Here is a 20,992-nt window from a genome sequence, read left to right as displayed (position 1 = left end):
CATAGATCCCCTGTCTGTTTCTTATTCAAATTAAAATCAAGAATAATTTTCTTTAAAATCTCATAATGTGCAGGTAGGTTAAAAGCATAAGGAGAGGATAAAACTGTTTCAAACCAACCAAACCTTCTCATGAGAAAACCAGTGTTAAAACGCATAAAATAGGAAAGGTAATTATCTTTAAAAAGGGTTTTAAAACAGAAACAGAAAAAATGTATTAAAAGAAACTTATCTAAAACAGGGAAATCTTTCCCACCTTTAACCTTTGGCTTTGTCACAATTTCTCTTTTGAGTTTCTCCATTTTTGAGCCCCAAAAAAAGGTAAAACATACTTTTGTAATTCGTTTCAACAAATTTGTAGGAGGGGGGAACACCAAACTAAGATATAACAGGATAGGTAATATCACCATTTTTACAATCAGAACTTTACCTTCCATTGACAGCTTTCTCATATTCCACATGCAGATTTTCTGATTAATTTTCTGTGCTGCCGCATCCCAGCTATTAAAACCATTATTAGATTCATTAAAAGAAACACCTAAAATAGTAATGGAATCTGTAACTGCAATTGGTACATCATGTAAACTCATCCCCCCGACATTAAAATATTACATTTAGTAAGATTAATTTTAAAACCGGAAACTGTACAAAAAGACTGAATTTGGCTTATCGTTTTTTGTATTGAAGGTACATCACATCCAAACACTGCTACATCATCCGTATAGCTTACAACTTTAACTTGTAGACCGTTCCCTCCGGGTAAGGGTTCTCCACATATTTGCTTATCCCGGCGTATTGTACATAAAAGGGGTTCTATAGCACATATAAAAAGCAGGGGGGACAAAGGGCAACCCTGCTTCACCCCTGATTTTAAAACTACCTCTTTTGTTTTAAAACCATTAACTAAAATCTTACTCGTACAATCATTATAAAAAGCTTTAAGAGACAATAAAAACCCACCCGGAATGCCCATTTTTTCTAAAACTTTAAAAAGATAAAAATGAGACACGCGGTCAAAAGCTTTCTCAAAATCCACCGCTAGGATTGACATCTTTGTCTTTCTGGTTTTTACATCTTCAATACAATCTTTCACCAGGTTTAAATTGTCCCAGATACTACGCCCAGGTACCCCGCATACCTGATTTGCATGAATTACTTTATGTATCACCTTGTTCAACCGATTTGCACAGATCTTAGCCATAATTTTGTAATCACTATTTAAAAGAGTTATCGGCCTCCAGTTTTTAAGATCCGTTTTGTCACCTTTTTTGTATAGTAGTGATACCTCACCTTTCTTCCATGAGTTGAGTAAAACCTTATTATTAAAAACTTCGGAAAACAAATTAAACAAATCATCTTTTAAAATATCATAAAAACTTATATAAAACTCTATGGGGATACCATCAGGGCCGGGCACTTTACCATTTTTAAAACTCTTCATGGTTTCTAAAATCTCTTCCTCACATAGAGGTTGGGATAAAAAACTTTGGGCATCAGCATCTAGGGTGGACTTGATCTCCCCCAGGAAAGTGTGTATTAAATCATGGTCTACAGTTTTTACATTAAAAAGATCATTAAAATAGACATTTACCTTATCCAATATAACGTTGATATTATTATCTCCATCTATGTTATCAATTATTGTTTTCGCCTGTTTGTTTTTCTTAAAAAAATACCTGGAACAAGTCTCATCCTCTTCTACGTGTTTTACCTTTGAACGAAAAATCAGTTCTTTTCCTTTTTGTTCCAACCACTTTGAAATTTCTCCTTTAAGACTCAATATATCATTACCTACATCCAGACCATTGTCTTTGAATTTGTACAATGTCTGTAACCTGATATTAAGAAAATTATAGATCTCAAACTTTTCTTTACCTTTTTGTATGCTTTTCTTAATAAAGAAATCTTTAATGCTTATTTTCATTCTATCCCACCAGGAGCTAAAAGAAATATTGGGGTTTTTCCTTTTTCTACACTTTACATAAAACTCAATAAAATCCGATAAAATTTGTGGATCTTTTAAAAGGGACACATTCAATTTCCAAGATTTCTTACCACATTTCTTCTTTCCATTAATCCTCACTCTAAAAGATAAAACCTTGTGATCTGAGAGAATATTAGTTAAAACTTCACATTTCACTGGCAGTATTTTTTCTGAACCTAAAACAAAATCTATCCTGGAGCTACATGTAGAATTGCTCCAGGTGAAACCAGCGTCTATAGGGCTATCCTTGTTACATTCTTTATACACATCAGTTAATTTACAATCATTTATAATATTGCTTAACATTCCAGACGTTTTGTCATAATTTCTACTCACGGAACCGGAGCGTCGGCTTTCGCCTTTTAAAATACAATTAAAATCACCTGCCAGGATAAAAGGTTCAGAAATGTTAATAAATAAAGGTAAAATTTCCAGCATATCAGCCCTTTCATTTTTATCAGGTGACCCATAAAAATTTAAAAACTGCCATCTTGTCCCATCAATAAAAGCCTTAACTAAAAGAATACGACCCGGTAAAATATCTTGGATAAAATCAATAGACACATTTCCCTTAAAAAGTATAGCTACCCCGGCTGATCCGATTGCATTTGATCCAGACCAGACCGATGGACCATGTTTCCACTCTTCCTTATATTTTTTGTAAGAAATCTTATGAGGGATATGACATTCTTGTAAAAAGAAAACAGAAGCTGTAAAACAGGTTAAAAAATGTAAAACAGTAGCTCTTCTGGTCTTGGATCCTATGCCTCTCACATTGAGGGAAACACCACTAATGTCAGCCATCATAACAAATGGTTAGGAAGAAACAAAAACTGGACTTTACCTATCCGATGGACGGATCAGACCACTTGGACTTTCACCAACGCCCTCTTCTGAATCCACCGTTATCAAAGAGTCTTCATCATCGGAGAAGGAACATTCACTTAAATTAAGACCCAACGCTACTGGGGTGTAGCTCGGAAGGATATTGAGAGAAAGGTTACACTGGGTCTCCATAGGCTGACCATTTAGGTCCTCGTCAGGTGGGTCTCCGAGAGGCTCCGCACTCCCCTGCTGACCCGCAGAGGGTCGTAACACAGGGGCAGGCTGCGCACATGGTGGAGCCTCAGAGTCCCCGGAGGCAGCCAGGTTCGGGGCCCCACCTGGGGCAGCAGAGCCCCGGGACCTCGGGATTCCAGAGTCTACACCCCCGTGAGGGGATGTATCCATCTCCTCCCTATTAGCCACCTCCACGGAACCATTCTTTTTCTTATTATGAGACCTCACCAAATGCCACGTACCGCCCTCGCTCTCGTGAGACCCAGTGGGAATTTTGGGCTCGGTGTCAGCCTTTTGGCGCTCTTTTTTGGCCTTACCGACCGCCCCTTTATGATCTTTCTCAGCCTTCGTTTTAGCCTCCTTATGGTCTTTCAGCCAGCTCCTGGGCTCCTGTGAGTTACCTGTCATTGACTCGGAGGGATTGTTACTAGTCGAAGCGCCCTTATCACCTCCCGAGGCTCCAGGTTGCTGTTCCTCCTCCTGAGGGGTGGTCTGATTGGCCCGTCCATTCCCGGATGTCTTGGACTTCTCCTTTTGTTTTTGTTCATCCTCTCTGAACCTGTGAGGGCAAGAAAAATAGAAATGACCAGGTGTCCGACAAAAAGAGCATTTTTTTTCATTTGGGCACTCCTTTGTGTCATGTTCAGTACTGGCACAATTTCTACAAGTGGCACCACAACTATCCTTAGAGTGCCCATAGAGACCACAATACCTACAGAAAAGTGGCATTCCTGAGAAAAAAAAATCCCCATTAGTTTGCCCTATTTTAAATCGAGCTGGAGGAAGTCTCACACCTCCAGGGAATTTAGGGTCTCTTTCACATTTTACTAAAAACTTTCATTTTGAGGTCCAGATGTTAAACTCATTCAACACTTTCCCAATCAATTTCACACTTTTAAAATAAACTGACAAAAAGGAAATAACCTCTGGTGCCGTTATGAAGGGTGAGAAGATTTTCACAACCACCATCTTTACCTCATCCAGGACGTGCTCGATGATCTGAATCCCTTTTAGACCAGGGCTATTTTCTACCGACTTAACTCTGGACAAAACATCTTTGAAAATACCTTCGCCAGTAAAGGTTACATCATAGTCTCCACGTCGAGGATAATCCTGGATAGAAAGGATTTCGTTGGTTCTGACGTGGAGCAGTTTCTCAAGCACGTCCTGAACTACATATCCCAGATTCCGCATATCGGAACCACCAGCCGTAAAGCGGACCCTTATGGTGTTCTTGAGCCTCGCATATAGAGGCACGAGGTTGGGGTCAACCTCCATTGTATGGCGCAACAAAATGCAAATTGCAACCGCCTGCAATCTGCGCCTTCAGAGCTTTGTGATAAAGCACCTGAAGGCTGGGGGATCGCTGCCCGTTACCCTAGGACTAATCCCTCTCCCTAATAGCAGCAGGCAGGTGAAGCCCACCGAAGTGGACGATCCTGCCAGGCCAAGGAGAGGGGTACCTGAGTGCCCTTCAACTGAAACCTCCTGCTGTGAAGCACTTGGTCTCAGCCAAAAGGCCGAGAAGCGATAACCAGAATTGGTTTCGGACTACGGTGCCACCCAAGGATCCTGAAAAGTCCATTTGTGGAGATGGGCTCCTGGACTCCCGTTAAGAAGACATGTTGTCAACCTCTAGATCCCTTACATGGCTGCACTTTTCGGCTTGCTGCTGCTGCAATCCACGCGTTTTAGATCTGCATAACTCCACCTCTTTAAACACAGCACCCTCACCCCCTGCTGTTCCCACCTGCCTCAACACCGTTGGAAGGGAGGAGAACCAATTAAGGCGGGGGGGGTGGAACGAGCAGCTGTCTACCCTTAGCAGGAGGGCTGCTGATTACTTACCTTTCCTGCTGCTGCTGGCTGTCCAGCAGCAGACTGAAGGTGGCTGCTGCTGTGCGCAGGTATATAAAGGCTCAGAGCCTATTATGACTAGTGTTGAGCCACCCCCGTAGTGTTCGAGTTCGGTTCGGTTCGTCGAACACCCGTGTGTTCGCCGAACTGTTCGTCGAACTGTTCGTCGAACACCTTCGAACACCGTTAAAACCAATGGCAGGCAAACAAAAACACATAGAAACACATAGAAAACACCTTCAAAGGTGTCCAAAAGCTGACAAACTGCTCAGAAGACATAACTAACACATGGAAAAGTGACAAGTACATATAGTCATGCGAAAATAAAAGAGGTGGAGGAGTAAAAGGAGGGGGAGACACAGATATAGGCATGTCATGCCCTTCTAAAATCCAAAAAGTGAGAAGCCGACACGGCCAGTCTGCTCCTGCCCGTGCCACCTCCGTGTCGCCGGGTTTGTGCCAGAGCCGCGGTGAACCCTGATGGCCAGCCCCCCTCTCCCAATACTGGTGCCTGTCCACTGGTGGGTCGAGCGAGCCCCCCTGTGGTGGAGGCAGCTCTAAGCTTTTTAATTTAAATTGTCTCTCTAATTTGAATGAATACACTTTAAATCCATTTACAAGGATCTATTGGAGGGCAAGTCTCATGCCAGCAGCCGCGTAATTCCAGCTCCAGTAGCGTCCACTAAAGCTGCTGCAGTTAAAAAGCTTTTATAAGGATCGAGCTTGGCTGTCCACCGCAAGGCATCCTACTGCCAGTCCCAGCCCCTATGCATTGGGGTGCCTCCTGATGCTCTTCACTGAGTATCCCGTGGTCCCGAAGCATTTCCTTTGAAAAAATGAAGTGTCCAAACTACAGGTGGTGTAGCTTGCTTAACAGCCGGGATAATCCGCTGACTAGCAGACCCTGCTACTAGGCACAAAGTATTTCCTGGGCTAGATGCAGTTAAAAATTTGTAATTAGATACTCTCGTTGGATGCTGAGAAAGCATTCCATAGAGTCTCCTGGCACGCCATATATGATTCTCTTAAAAAGCTTGGGGTAGGGGTCTAGGGGACCCTTTTATAGCCAAAATCACGGCCCTGTATCGCAATACGTCACCTAGGCTGAAGATAAATGGAACTGTAGCACCCTGAGGGCTCGGTTGCTACAGAGGTATTGCACCTCACCCAGAGGTGTGATATCTCACTCTCAGGTAAGGATGTAGTGTGGATCAGGACCCGACACCTGCATGCATTACACCACATTGCCGTGGGGCAGGGCGACCAATATGCCCCTGAGATGGGCACGACAGTCCCTGTCCCTGGCTGGAGTGGGGGGAGGGAACACTGAGGAAGGGGAACCCTGTAGTGCAGGAGCAGGGAGGAAGCAGTTCCTGGGTGCATTGAGAAGGGAGTATAAAAGGTGGGCACCATCTTAGTTCAGTGCAGAGAAGTCTGAGCAGAAGTGGCAGGGAGCAGGGGCTCTGCATGAGCTCTGCTCCGGAGGCGGGCCTAGTAACAGAGGCCCAGGCCTGGAAGAGGGAGAAGGAAGGAAGAGGAGCGGAGAAGGCTCCAGGAACGAGGAACGAAGGGATCTCAGGGGTGCGGACGGGCGAGTCGCCACCGCACGCCAGAATCCACCTGCGTGGAGGGGTCAGGCCAAAGTGGGAGACCGGTCCCCGAAACTAGTGGAGGCAGGAAATGACCCTCAGCTAGAAACAGGAGGCTGTGACATTTTATGTGGCGCAGCCCCTCGCTACACCCGCTAGGAAGGCACCACATAGGGTCAGGGAAACTGGCGCCAAGTTTACCAAGAGGAGGCCCGAGGCAGCCGGACAGAAGGGTTGGTAAGAAAGGCCAGACAAAGGACACACAAAGGGGGTCCTGTGAAGCGCTCCAAAGTTATCTGGGATTTGTCTGAGCCCCTCACCTGGTGAGCACAGTACGACGTGGGCAGCCGTTACCTGCAGACGTGGTCTGGATAATAAGAACTGTGAGTAAAGGCCCTGGACTGCATCACTGACTCCGTGTCATTACTGCTGCTGCCCTGCACCATCACCCCCATCCTCCGCATACACTGCCCTGAGGCTATACTCCTCCCGTGGGGAGTTATGCTACGCTCTGCTGCACCCACAACACCAGCCTCAGCGGTCTGCCCTGGAGCGGCGGTTCACTCTGACCGCAATCCACGGGTGGCGTAGTCGGACATTTAAACATCAAAACCACATAAATAGTTCCGCCACTGGTTTGACCGCCCTGAGCCACGGAACCGGGTTGCCGCCACGGAGACTACAACCACCAGCATCCACCAAAAAGGGTCCGGCACCGGGTGTCCCAAGGCCCAGGGGGCGCGTCAGAACATTTTCATCACCTTTCACAATCACCAATGGGACAAGGCAGGGATGTTCTCTGTCCCCTCTCTTATACATCCTAGTGACGGAGCACCTGCTCTCATCAATTCGCCATAACCCCAATATTAGGTGGATTGAGGTGGGAGGCACCGAGTACAAGTGCTCTCTATTTGCTGATGATGTCCTAGTATATATCACTCAATCACATATATCCATCCATGCTGTTATGGCTGAAATAGATCACTTTGTTACATGGTCAAATTTTAAAATCACTGCAGCGAAGTCTGAGGCCCTCGATGTCTCCCTCCCCAAATCCATATAGGATTCCATCCAGTCCAACTTTCCCTTTGCCTGGCCCTCACAGGGTATCAAATACTTAGGAATTCCTATTCATAGAGACCTCTCCCATCTATGTTATCTTAATTTTGGGCCCTTTATTGAACAACTCCATACAGACCACGGTTGGCAAGTTAGAACTTTAAGATTCACTACGTGAACCGCTGGTGTTTTGTGGAAAAGCACATGTACACTGTGTTCCAAATTATTATGCAAAAAGTGTTTAGGAGTGATAAGGGAAGAATTTGTTTGTTTGTCAGTTAAACTCATTGATGGTGATGTGTGTCAGTGCTCTTTATATCACTGTAAGCAATTGCAGACACCAGTGCTAATTAGTTTGGCAGGTGTGTCCAAAGAAAGGCAAGACTACTTAAGAAGGCTCTCTCACATTATTCAGCAGCCTACATTTTCTGCCAAAATGGGAAAGAAAAAGGATGTGTCGGCTGCTGAGAAGCAACAAATTGTGGAGTGTTTAGGTCAAGGCATGACTACAATCAACATTGTGCGATGATCAGGATGAAGTGTCTTGGCAATCAAGAAGTATGTAGCTGATTCACAGTACACACGTGTGCGTGCTGATAAGGGCAAATTGAGGACTCTTTCCTACAGGCAATTACGTCAGGTTGAAAGAGCAGCGGCAAAAAAGCCTTGTCATAGCAGCAGACAAGTTTTTGAAGCTGCTTGTGCCTCCAACGTCCCCCGAACAACAAGATGCAGGGTCCTTCAGAGGTTTGCAGCTGTGCATACGCCATCCTGTCGACCTCCTCTATCCACTTCACACAAGCAGAAACGGCTCCAGTGGGCCAAACATTACATGAAGACTGATTTCAAAACTGTTTCGTTCACGGATGAGTGCCGTGCAGCGCTCGATGGTCCAGATGGATGGAGTGGAGGATGGCTGGTTGATGGACACCCCACGCAAACACGGCTACAGCGCCAACAAGGAGGAGGTGGAGTAATGTTTTGGGCTGGAATCATGGGGAGAGAGATTGTCGGCCCCTTTAGGATCCCTGAAGGCGCTAAAGATGAACTCCATAATGTATGTGGATTTTCTCAAACAGCACTTCCTGCCATGGTTCAAGAAGAAGAACCGTGTATTTCACAGCAAGATCATTTTTCTGCATGATAATGCACCATCTCATGCTGCACATAAAACATCTGCATCTCTGGCTGATATGGGCATAAAAGGGGACAAACTTATGGTGTGACCCCCATGCTCCCCTGACCTCTACCCCATTCAGAACCTTTGGAGCATCATTAAAAGGAGTGTCTATGATGGCGGGAGGCAGTTCACATCTAAGCAACAGCTCTGGGAGGGTATTCTGTCCTCATGCAAAACAATTGAAGCAGAAACCATCCAAAACCTGACAAATTCAATGGACGAGAGAGTTCAGAAGCTCCTTTCGAACAAGGGGTCCTATGTGAAAATGTAACATCACCTAGAATAAAGTTTTGAGTTGAAAACTGATTGATTTCAGTTTCTAACAACCTGCTAATGCTTATAATTTCAAAAATGACCATTTTTTTGGTCTTTATTAAAATGAAAAGGTTGATCGAAAAGTTTGGGGGATCTAAGAGTGTGGCAACCCAGTAGTCATGATTACTTCGAATTCTGACAATATGAGGGTCATGCTGCAGGTAGTGCAGCAAGAAGGCACTTATGTGTCTTGCGCATCTCGGAGCCCCAAAATTATTTTCCGGGCTAGATGCAGCTAAAAATTATTTTTAATTTTAAATCTGGTGGAGCTTATTATAGATGGCCTAATAGGATCAGTGCTGCACACTGCTACAAAGCCCAAATTATTTTCCAGTCAAGATACAGATAAACATGATTAGTAATTTGAAAGCTTAAAACGGTTGGTAGGGTGATTTTAAACAATCATCAAGCTTTTACTCTCCCCAGGATGACACAGGGGTAGAAAAGTCGTTTCGGATCCATGATTTGTTCATCTTTATGAACGTGAGTCTGTCTACATTATCAGTGGAGAGCCGCGTGCGCTTATCTGTCAGCACACCACCAGCAGCGCTGAACACACGTTCAGACAGAACGCTGGCTGCGGGGCATGACAAGATCTCCAAGGCGTAAGTGGCTAGCTCCGGCCATTTATCCAGATTGGAAGCCCAAAAAGAGCAAGGGTCCAGTGACACAGTCGTGGCTTCAATGTTTACTTGGAGATACTCCTGTACCATCGTCTCTAGGCGTTGACTATGTGTCAGACTTCTTGTCTCCTGTGGCCTTGCAAAGGATGGGCTAAAAAAGTGGTGAAATGATTCCGCAAAATTGATGTTACCACCAGATACTGTGGTTCTGTTACGGTTTGAGTGCTGAACACTTGACGGTCCCACGGTTGGCAAGTTGGAACTGTGAGATTCACTACGTGCACCACTGGTATTTTGTGGAAAAGCACATGTAAGATTCTGCAACAGTCTCTGCTGATACTCCTGCATGCGTGCATCCCTTTCTATGGCAGGAATAATTTCTGCAAATTTACTTTTGTACCGGGGATCTAACAGTGTGGCAACCCAGTAGTCAGGATTATTTCTAATTCTCACAATTCGAGGGTCATGTTGCAGGTAGTGCAGCAAGAAGGCACTCATGTGTGTTGCGCATCCAGGAGCACCAAGTCCCTGTTGTGTTGGTGGCGAGGTAACAATCATGCTTCCTTCCTCTGTCCTCTCCCCCCAACCTCGCACAACAGAAATGTGATCAAGGTCTCCCTCATCTGATGAGTCTTCCATCAGTTCGTCCTCCACTTCTTCCTGGGCTCCTGCACCTTCCTCACTAGTTTGGCTGCTACCATGCGCCCTGGTAAAACCATCTCCCCCACCCTCACATGCCTGCCGCCTTGGTGCTGCCGACCGTCTGGACCTTGCAGATGTTAGCCCTTCCGCATACAACTCCTCCTCCTCTACTTCCTCCACCTCCTCTTGTGCCACCACCTGACTCCGAATTCTGTTTAACATGTGCTCCAGCATGTAAATCACCGGAATAGTCATGCTGATAATGGCATCGTCAGCACTAAACATCTTCGTCGCCATTTCAAAACTGTGCAGAAGGGTGCATAGGTCCCTGATCTGAGACCACTCCTCCAGCGTGATTTGCCCCACCTCTGAATCTCGTTGGCCAAGGCTATACGTCAGAACGTATTGCACCAGGGCTTGTCGGTGCTGCCACAGTCGCTGCAACATGTGCAGAGTTGAATTCCACCGGGTAGGCGCATCGCATTTTAGCCGGTGAAGTGGCAGGCCCAACGACTTCTGTAGAGATGTAAGTCGCTGAGCTGCGGGATGCGAACGGCGGAAGTGAGCACACAGCGACCGTGCCCTCTGCAGAAGGCCATCTAGTCTGGGATAGTGGGCTAAAAATTGCTGGACAACCAGGTTCAACACGTGAGCCATACAAGGCACGTGTGTGACATTGCCCCGGTGAAGGGCCGCACCCAGGTTTGCAGTATTGTCGCACACGGCCTTCCCTGGTTTCAGGTCCAGTGGAGACAACCATTCATGAAATTGATTCTCCAGAGCTGACCACAACTCCTCAGCTGTGTGACTCACATTTCCCAGACATTTCAATGTAAAAACCGCCTGATGACGTTGAGCCCTACTGCCAGCATAGTAAGGAGGTGTGCAGGATCCCTTCTGCGCAGTTAGAAAGCTTGTGGCATGACCAGACAGGCTTTGGGTGCAGGTGGAAGACCGAGAAGAGGTTGAGGAGGCAGAAGCAGTGGAGGAACTTTGACATAAAGAGGATTGACGCACAACTCGTGGGGACGGCAAGACTTGGACAGCAGCCCCTTGTCCTGCTGTCACCATAGTTACCCAGTGCCCAGTCAGCGACATGTAACGCCCCTGTCCATGCCTACTCGTCCAAGTGTCTGTGGTGAAATGCACCCTGTCACACACAGAGTTTCTCAAAGAAGCGGTGATGTTGTGTGCGACATGCTGGTGGAGCGCAGGCACACCTTTCTTTGAGAAGTAGTGCCGACTGGGCATCTGGTACTGGGGCACTGCGACGGACATAAGGTCTCGAAAATCTTCTGTGTCCACCAGGCGGAAAGGCAGCATTTCTGTAGCCAAGAGCTTGCAGATGGTGAAATTCAACCTCTTAGCTTTCTCATGGCTAGGAGGAAATGGTCTTTTACTTGTCCACATCTGAGGGACCGAGGGCTGGCTATTGTGCTTAGACGGGGTTGATAAGGGTGTCCCCGGCAAACTGCCGGTCTGTGAGGAAGATGCAGGCGGACATGTTAGGTTGCCTTGATCCAAAGGTGGTGCTATCGATGTCGGACAGCGCTCAACACCAGCTGCTGTTACCACCTCCAAAGAAAATGATGACCTGCCAATCACGCTGACTGTTGCGGGTAAAGAGGTGGCAGGTCTGCGCCCCAAAACAGGTGTGACTGCTGTCCCCCCAGTCACAGAGGATGAAGAGGCCGCGGATGCACAAGATATGGCAGACGGTGGTTGGCCCGGCCGGCTAGGCCGCATTGTAGCACACTGAGCTTCCCACTGCAACTTATGCTTCATGTCCATGTGCCGGTTCATGCATGAAGTACTGAAACTATGTATTTTTTGGCCTCTACTTTGCTTTTGCTGACAAATGTTACAGATAACACGAGTTGGGTCATCTTTATCGATCTGAAAAAATGCCCAGGCTATGCAAGGCTTAGCACCCATGCGACCTGAAGAGCCACCACGACTTGTGGTGAGAGGCAGAGTTGTGTTTGAGGATGCAGTTGTTGACGTGCTTCCAGTACTACGTCTCTGTCCAGGAAGGCGCAACCTGACCTCGTCGTCACTAGCATCTTCCTCCACCTCCTCTGCTGACCTCATCTCTTGGCTGACTGTGGGTTGACAGTAAGTGGGATCTCCAACCTCATCATCATCACCCTGTGTGTTATCACACCCGTCGTCCTCAGAGCCAACCTGTTCCTGCCCTGACAAAAAACTAAAGTTGTCGCTCCAATCAGGTATTTGAGTCTTATCATCGTCTTCCTCATTGTCTCCACCAACAGGAGTTACAGTTTGGGAATGAGGGTCTACATTATGGTCAGAACCTTCTGCGTCTGGTCCTGGATCCGACTCATAAAGATTCTGGGCATCAGTGCAGATCATTTCCTCGTCTGGATTCACAGAAGCGCTGTAGTCGACCTCTGATTCCCAGGCTATAGTATGAGTAAACAGCTCTGCAGACTCAACCATCTGTTCTACCTCATACTCAGACGGGCAGCTGGAGATTTGGGAGCTCTGAGGAAGCAAGTGCGATTTGGGTGACACCTTTGAGGACTGGAGTATTTGTGATGTTGAAGTTGATGTGGAGGAGAGCCCACTTAAAGGAGCACTTGATATCCGTTGAAGCACCTGCTGTTTTTGTGCCTCATCTGGAATTTGTAGCGATTGGCGTGGCCGTAAGAAAGGGATCTTATCACATTGTCCGCTAAAAGAAGTAGACATTTTAGTTTGGCTGGAAGATGGTCTTTCTTCTGCAGATGTTACTGTTGCTTTAACACCTACCCCACGGACACAACCTTTTTTCCCCTTCCCAACATGCCTATTCCCCTTTCCACCAGCAGCAGGCCTTTTTCCACTCATTTTGGTGGTTAACTAATTCACAACTCTGGAGTTGTTTGCACAAAAAAACAATGGATGGTAACCGAGCAGAGCTGAGTGGCCAAACTGTGGTATTAGGCCAAAACTATTGGCTGGGTTAGATGCGGAAAAAAATATATTCAGTTTGCAACCTGATGGAGGTCAGTATAGATGGACTAATAGAGAAAGTCCGGCACACTGCTACAAGGCCAAATATTTTTTCAGAGGTAGATGCAGAAAAAAATTATATTCAGTTTGCAACCTGATGGAGGTCTGTATAGATGGATTAATAGAACAAGACCCACTCACAGCTAGAAGCCCAATATTTTTTCAGAGGTAGATGCAGAAAAAAATATATTCAGTTTGCAACCTGATGGAGGTCAGTATAGATGGACTAATACAACAAGTCCCACACACAGCTAGAAGCCCAATATTTTTTCAGAGGTAGATGCAGAAAAAAATATATTCAGTTTGCAACCTGATGGAGGTCAGTATAGATGGACTAATACAACAAGTCCCACACACAGCTAGAAGCCCAAATATTTTTTCAGAGGTACTGTAGATGCAGATAAAAATTATTTTTAATTTGCAACCTGATGGAGGTCAGTATAGATGGACTAATACAACAAGTCCCACACACAGCTAGAAGCCCAAATATTTTTTCAGAGGTACTGTAGATGCAGATAAAAATTATTTTTAATTTGCAACCTGATGGAGGTCAGTATAGATGGACTAATAGAGAAAGTCCGACACACTGCTACAAGGCCAAATATTTTTTCAGAGGTAGATGCAGAAAAAAATTATATTCAGTTTGCAACCTGATGGAGGTCTGTATAGATGGATTAATAGAACAAGACCCACACACAGCTAGAAGCCCAATATTTTTTCAGAGGTAGATACAGAAAAAAATATATTCAGTTTGCAACCTGATGGAGGTCAGTATAGATGGACTAATACAACAAGTCCCACACACAGCTAGAAGCCCAATATTTTTTCAGAGGTAGATGCAGAAAAAAATATATTCAGTTTGCAACCTGATGGAGGTCAGTATAGATGGACTAATACAACAAGTCCCACACACAGCTAGAAGCCCAAATATTTTTTCAGAGGTACTGTAGATGCAGATAAAAATTATTTTTAATTTGCAACCTGATGGAGGTCAGTATAGATGGACTAATAGAGAAAGTACGACACACTGCTAGAAGGCCAAATATTTTTTCAGAGCTAGATGCAGAAAAAAATTATATTCAGTTTGCAACCTGATGGAGGTCAGTATAGATGGATTAATAGAACAAGACCCACACACAGCTAGAAGCCCAATATTTTTTCAGAGGTAGATACAGAAAAAAATATATTTAGTTTGCAACCTGATGGAGGTCAGTATAGATGGACTAATACAACAAGTCCCGCACACAGCTAGAAGCCCAAATATTTTTTCAGAGGTAGATGCAGAAAAAAATATATTCAGTTTGCAACCTGATGGAGGTCAGTATAGATGGACTAATACAACAAGTCCCACACACAGCTAGAAGCCCAAATATTTTTTCAGAGGTACTGTAGATGCAGATACAAATTATTTTTAATTTGCAACCTGATGGAGGTCAGTATAGATGGACTAATACAACAAGTCCCACACACAGCTAGAAGCCCAAATATTTTTTCAGAGGTACTGTAGTTGCAGATAAAAATTATTTTTAATTTGCAACCTGATGGAGGTCAGTATAGATGGACTAATAGAGAAAGTCCGACACACTGCTAGAAGGCCAAATATTTTTTCAGAGCTAGATGCAGAAAAAAATTATATTCAGTTTGCAACCTGATGGAGGTCAGTATAGATGGATTAATAGAACAAGACCCACACACAGCTAGAAGCCCAATATTTTTTCAGAGGTAGATGCAGAAAAAAATATATTCAGTTTGCAACCTGATGGAGGTCAGTATAGATGGACTAATACAACAAGTCCCACACACAGCTAGAAGCCCAAATATTTTTTCAGAGGTACTGTAGATGCAGATACAAATTATTTTTAATTTGCAACCTGATGGAGGTCAGTATAGATGGACTAATACAACAAGTCCCACACACAGCTAGAAGCCCAAATATTTTTTCAGAGGTAGATGCAGAAAAAAATATATTCAGTTTGCAACCTGATGGAGGTCAGTATAGATGGACTAATACAACAAGTCCCACACACAGCTAGAAGCCCAAATATTTTTTCAGAGGTACTGTAGATGCAGATAAAAATTATTTTTAATTTGCAACCTGATGGAGGTCAGTATAGATGGACTAATACAACAAGTCCCACACACAGCTAGAAGCCCAAATATTTTTTCAGAGGTACTGTAGATGCAGATACAAATTATTTTTAATTTGCAACCTGATGGAGGTCAGTATAGATAGACTATTAGAGAAAGTCCGACACACTGCTAGAAGGCCAAATATTTTTTCAGAGCTAGATGCAGAAAAAAATTATATTCAGTTTGCAACCTGATGGAGGTCAGTATAGATGGATTAATAGAACAAGACCCACACACAGCTAGAAGCCCAAATATTTTTTCAGAGGTAGATGCAGAAAAAAATATATTCAGTTTGCAACCTGATGGAGGTCAGTATAGATGGACTAATACAACAAGTCCCACACACAGCTAGAAGCCCAAATATTTTTTCAGAGGTACTGTAGATGCAGATAAAAATTAGTTTTAATTTGCAACCTGATGGAGGTCAATATAGATGGTCTAATAGAATGATGCTATGCCCAAAAGATTTTACTTCACTAGGTGCAGTAAAATAATTGGTATTCTATACACAGGTGGTATATCTTGCAGCACAGATAGGCTACTCCACTGACTAACACACTCTGCAATAGGCCAAAAAGGATTAGCTTTGCTAGATTCAGCCAAATGCTGTGAAAAAAACTTGCACAGCACTGGCACAGACCTGCCTGGCAAAAACTGATAGGAACTGATGTAACCTAGTCCTGAAAAGGACTCCAATTACAATTAGTCTTTACTCCCACAACCTATCTATTTAAGAGCACAGACCTCCCTGATAAAAGTCGTAGGAAATGCTGTAACCTAGTCCTTAAAAGGACTGCAATCACAACTATTCCCTACTCCCAAGCTATCTGTATATTTGTGCGAAAATTGGCTTGAAATTAACAAGGTATAGCGCACACAGCAACAGCGGTGCCGTCTAACACGCAGCTGCAGCAGTGAGAAAATGGTGGCGACGGGGAAAATGGCTTGGTCTTATAGGGCAAGGACATGTGACATACACTGCCAATGACACATGCCCTTGCTTGTGTGAAAAAAAGCACTTCGCTCCGTGTGTGCGCTGCTGATAGGCTGACAGATTGCACCTCCCCACTGCAAATGCGGGAAAGAGAAAAAAAAATGGAGATCTTCATTGTTCCTGCAGAGATCCATCCCCTGCCCCTCCCCCCACCCCGCTGTACACTCAAACTGCGTATTAACATTAATTTTCATCATTACTGAGAAAAAATCCAGTTATGATTTTGGTTCACGAACAGTTATCGAACATAACCTCGAACAGCCGAATTTTTATCAAATTGTTCGTGTTGCCGAACGGCTCGAACACCGCCCAAAAGAGCTCGAATTTGAGATTGGCGAACAGTTCGAGTAGAACAACGCTTATCTCTAATTATGACACGCGCAGCCAGCGTTCCATTGCCACATTCCATCTACTGCAGGCAGGATACCTGGCTGGCTGAATGTCACTGAGAAGCTCACAGAGACCGCCATAAGCAACAGTTTAAAAGAATGCCACAGACTAATCAACCAAACTTTTTGGGTTGGGTTCTCTTTTATAGTCTGCAGGCATTAAATGAAAGAAGTCAGTGTTCCAGCAGAGGGAGACAACGTTTCAGAAAAGGCATTGTAGCAAACCAAAAAAGAAATTTTAAGCGCAGCAGAGTAACCAGCGCACATACCTGTTAGCTCAGGTGAGTTTAAAAGGCTGCTGTTGATAACAAGGGCATTTGCTAAATAGATGGTGTGTGTGCAACAATATACTGAAAGGTCAATTATATTGTGCAGCTTATCTCACCACCTGTAGTTATTTAGGTGAAAGCTCCAAAATGCTTGCCTAATATGTCTGTTTATCCAAAAGGAAGTAAAGAGGGAGAGCTAGATAGATAGCATTGCATTACATTACATGGCAATGCAATGCACAGTTGCTGAAGTTGAACCAAAATGAGCTTGTCATCTGGCTTCTGCAACTTTGAACATGAAAAATCCAATGAGAAGAAGAAAAGCAAAGCCAAAGAGTCCATCCCAAAATCCGACAAACAAGCAAAATGAACAAAAAACATTGAATTCAATTCTTTCTGATTTTAGAAACTGCATTAAAGAAGGGGTGCACCGGTCTTGGAGATACTGCAATACCAGGTCAATGCGTGGAGTGGACAGAGCAAGCTCTTTTTCCATCTCCCTGTTCTAAAAATCCATTTAATATATGGTCCCCAGATAGGGGACGTATCAGATATTAAACTGATAAGAACAGATTTTTTTTAATTTGGCTATCCCCCACATGGGGATAAAAAACGTTTATTTAAAATTTAACAAATTACAGAAATAAAACCATTACATCCACATTACACTTTCGGGACTTCAAAGAAAAATAAAAATTCCATCACAGCAAATTTTACAAGACTTCAAATATTCCATAGGTTAAAAAGCCATTTGCCTGCCAACGTTACATTCTTTTTCCTGTCCAATAAATAGTATATGTACATTTCACTTTTACAAAAGGTTAAAACATCATCTACTGGTAACATTTCATGTTTAAAAACAGCAATATTTCTAGCATTCCAGAGCGCTATCTTGGCACAATTCACTATCTTCCACGCCATTATTTTTTGGTCCATTGTTGGGCATTCCAGAAGACCATATAACACTGATGCAAAATTAAAGTCCTTGAGGTCCACCATTTTCTCCAGCAGGGGGATTAGTCTTCTCCAGAACTCTTTAGCAAAAGCACAAGTCCATAAAAGATGCTTCACTGTCTCTTCTTCTTGACAACTTTCTCTTGGGCAGATGGCAGACCTCACAAAACCTCTTCTGTACTGGAATGCCCGGCAAGGAAGACAGTGGTGTGCGCAGCTCCAAGACATGTCTTTCTGTACATTAAAAAGATAAGGGGCGTTAATCATTTTCCATATGTGTACAGTTTTGTCATCATCATAACGTTCAATATCACACAACGTCACATCAGTACTAATTTGTTTGAGTAGTGTCTTGCTGTTACATAGATCCCCTGTCTGTTTTTTATTCAAATTAAAATCAAGAATAATTTTCTTTAAAATCTCATAATGTGCAGGTAGGTTAAAAGCATAAGGAAAAGATAAAACTGTTTCAAACCAACCAAACCTTCTCATGAGAAAACCAGTGTTAAAACGCATAAAATAGGAAAGGTAATTATCTTTAAAAAGGGTTTTAAAACAGAAACAGAAAAAATGTATTAAAAGAAACTTATCTAAAACAGGGAAATCTTTCCCACCTTTAACCTTTGGCTTTGTCACAATTTCTCTTTTGAGTTTCTCCATTTTTGAGCCCCAAAAAAAGGTAAAACATACTTTTGTAATTCGTTTCAACAAATTTGTAGGAGGGGGGAACACCAAACTAAGATATAACAGGATAGGTAATATCACCATTTTTACAATCAGAACTTTACCTTCCATTGACAGCTTTCTCATATTCCACATGCAGATTTTCTGATTAATTTTCTGTGCTGCCGCATCCCAGCTATTAAAACCATTATTAGATTCATTAAAAGAAACACCTAAAATAGTAATGGAATCTGTAACTGCAATTGATACATCATGTAAACTCACCCCCCCGACATTTAAAATATTACATTTAGTAAGATTAATTTTAAAACCGGAAACTGTACAAAAAGACTGAATTTGGCTTATCGTTTTTTGTATTGAAGGTACATCACATCCAAACACTGCTACATCATCCATATAGCTTACAACTTTAACTTGTAGACCGTTCCCTCCGGGTAAGGGTACTCCACATATTTGCTTATCCCGGCGTATTGTACATAAAAGGGGTTCTATAGCACATATAAAAAGCAGGGGGGACAAAGGGCAACCCTGCTTCACCCCTGATTTTAAAACTACCTCTTTTGTTTTAAAACCATTAACTAAAATCTTACTCGTACAATCATTATAAAAAGCTTTAAGAGACAATAAAAACTCACCCGGAATGCCCCTTTTTTCTAAAACTTTAAAAAGATAAAAGTGAGACACGCGGTCAAAAGCTTTCTCAAAATTCACCGCTAGGATTGACATCTTTGTCTTTCTGGTTTTTACATCTTCAATACAATCTTTCACCAGGTTTAAATTGTCCCAGATACTACGCCCAGGTACCCCGCATACCTGATTTGCATGAATTACTTTATGTATCACCTTTTTCAACTGATTTGCACAGATCTTAGCCATAATTTTGTAATCACTATTTAAAAGAGTTATCGGCCTCCAGTTTTTAAGATCCGTTTTGTCACCTTTTTTGTATAGTAGTGATACCTCACCTTTCTTCCATGAGTTGAGTAAAACCTTATTTTTAAAAACTTCGGAAAACAAATTAAACAAATCATCTTTTAAAATATCATAAAAACTTATATAAAACTCTATGGGGATACCATCAGGGCCGGGCACTTTACCATTTTTAAAACTCTTCATGGTTTCTAAAATCTCTTCCTCACATAGAGGTTGGGATAAAAAACTTTGGGCATCAGCATCTAGGGTGGACTTGATCTCCCCCAGGAAAGTGTGTATTAAATCATGGTCTACAGTTTTTACATTAAAAAGATCATTAAAATAGACATTTACCTTATCCAATATAACGTTGATATTATTATCTCCATCTATGTTATCAATTATTGTTTTCGCCTGTTTGTTTTTCTTAAAAAAATACCTGGAACAAGTCTCATCCTCTTCTACGTGTTTTACCTTTGAACGAAAAATCAGTTCTTTTCCTTTTTGTTCCAACCACTTTGAAATTTCTCCTTTAAGACTCAATATATCATTACCAACATCCAGACCATTGTCTTTGAATTTGTACAATGTCTGTAACCTGCTATTAAGAAAATTATAGATCTCAAACTTTTCTTTAGCTTTTTGTATGCTTTTCTTAATAAAGAAATCTTTAATGCCTATTTTCATTCTATCCCACCAGGAGCTAAAAGAAATATTGGGGTTTTTCCTTTTTCTACACTTTACATAAAACTCAATAAAATCCGATAAAATTTGTGGATATTTTAAAAGGGACACATTCAATTTCCAAGATTTCTTACCACATTTCTTCTTTCCATTAATCCTCACTCTAAAAGATAAAACCTTGTGATCTGAGAGAATATTAGTTAAAACTTCACATTTCACTAGCAGTATTTTTTCTGAACCTAAAACAAAATCTATCCTGGAGCTACATGTAGAATTGCTCCAGGTGAAACCAGCGTCTATAGGGCTATCCTTGTTACATTCTTTATACACATCAGTTAATTTACAATCATTTATAATATTGCTTAACATTCCAGACGTTTTGTCATAATTTCTACTCACGGAACCGGAGCGTCGGCTTTCGCCTTTTAAAATACAATTAAAATCACCTGCCAGGATAAAAGGTTCAGAAATGTTAATAAATAAAGGTAAAATTTCCAGCATATCAGCCCTTTCATTTTTATCAGGTGACCCATAAAAATTTAAAAACTGCCATCTTGTCCCATCAATAAAAGCCTTAACTAAAAGAATACGACCCGGTAAAATATCTTGGATAAAATCAATAGACACATTTCCCTTAAAAAGTATAGCTACCCCGG

At 42.8% G+C, this 20,992-nt stretch overlaps 1 non-coding gene across 1 annotated transcript; it reads right to left on the bottom strand.

Moving 5' to 3' along the window:
• Positions 1–17,522: 17,522 nt before the first annotated feature.
• Positions 17,523–17,719, bottom strand: LOC141150570 (U2 spliceosomal RNA). Its single transcript, XR_012246734.1, has one exon. It is a non-coding gene; the product is annotated as a U2 spliceosomal RNA (small nuclear RNA).
• Between the last annotated feature and the right edge of the window lie 3,273 nt (positions 17,720–20,992).

The sequence above is a fragment of the Phyllobates terribilis genome, unplaced genomic scaffold (genome assembly GCF_046119375.1).
Source record: "Phyllobates terribilis strain yellow unplaced genomic scaffold, ASM4611937v1 Scaffold_5__5_contigs__length_657084704, whole genome shotgun sequence".
In the NCBI taxonomy this organism is placed as follows: domain Eukaryota; kingdom Metazoa; phylum Chordata; class Amphibia; order Anura; family Dendrobatidae; genus Phyllobates; species Phyllobates terribilis.
The sequence above is the reverse complement of the archived record's forward strand: the minus strand, read 5'-3'. Positions and strand labels throughout refer to the sequence as shown.